This window comes from Leptonychotes weddellii, chromosome 14, assembly GCF_054177405.1.
Source record: "Leptonychotes weddellii isolate Sample4059 chromosome 14, ASM5417740v2, whole genome shotgun sequence".
In the NCBI taxonomy this organism is placed as follows: Eukaryota; Metazoa; Chordata; class Mammalia; order Carnivora; family Phocidae; genus Leptonychotes; species Leptonychotes weddellii.
The window spans coordinates 67,030,023-67,031,330 of NC_138382.1; positions in this window are offsets into that span (position 1 = coordinate 67,030,023).

A 1,308-nucleotide genomic window follows, 5' to 3' on the forward strand; every position below is an offset into this window, starting at 1 on the left:
CCTGGTGATGGGTATTAAGGAGGGCATGTTCTGCATGGAGCACTGGGTGTTATGCACAAACAATGAATCATGGAACACTACATCAAAAACTAATGATGTAATGTATGGTGATTAACATAACAATAAAAAAGAAAAAAAAAGCATCAATATCCTGGGTTGGAATATACGATTGGTCTGTTTCATTCCAGCTTTAGCTACTGGAAACAGGGGGAGAAAATATTTTTCTTCCTACTGCTTAGAAAGGGGGGAGGCGGGACTCTCCTTTCACCTTTTCTGGTGTGTTGCCCTCCCACATACATGAAAAATGAAAAGTATCTGGATGCATAGCAGCTGTGCTAGATTTTATTAATGGTCCCAGTTCTTTACCCCGTCCTGTATTCATAACCTTTGCCAAGTGATTTTTTACTTCCTTCCTTCCTAAAATGCCAAGTGCATTTTAACACCTCTTAAATTTGAGCCAAACCATGTGACTGGTTTTGGACAATGGAAGATGGATGGAAATGACAGGGTGTCCATTCTGAGCCTAGGCTTCCAAGGCCATCTCATGTCCCTATTTCCTGTCTTGCACCTCTGCCATCTCTACAAGAATATACCTGTCTGGCCTGTTGGTCCAAGGGGGACAAAACGCCCATGGGGTAGTCCTTGCGAATTTGTAGCCTAGAGCCACCTGCTTGGGGCCAGCTAAGATCAGCAGGGCTTGAGGATAAATAAAGGCTCATTGCATGGCCTTGAGTTTTATGGTTGCTTGTTACACAGCAGTAGATGACTGATACAGCCACAAAAGTGAGGAATAGCTGCTGTAGGCACCACCTTTCAAATTGCATGGCCCAGGGTGACCTCTTGCCCTTTCTTAAAGGAAGAAAAATCACTGACACCCAGTAAGCCCCTAGAATGTGTCACGCATAGAGCTAAAGGCTTGACCTGCATTTCATCTTTTGAGTCTCACATGATCCCATCACAGAGGCATTGATATATCCTTTCATAAGAGAGGAAATTGTGGCTCAAACAAGTAAACAACCCTTCCAAGTTGTTAAAGACAGTAAATGTCAGAGTTTGGATTTTAAACTATTTGTATTTGATGTCCTTTTCACACACACATGCATGCGCGTGTGTGCGCACACACACACACACACACACACAGCTATTTTTTAGCAGACACAATTTAAGACATACCTCTCACCAGGAGGTCCTGTCCCTTACTAACCACTCCACATAGGTGGACACTCGAATGTTCTTAGGACATAGCCAAAAACAGAGCTTCCGGAAGAGTGTCAGAGGACAAACAGTTTTCACATTCATCTCCAGAGA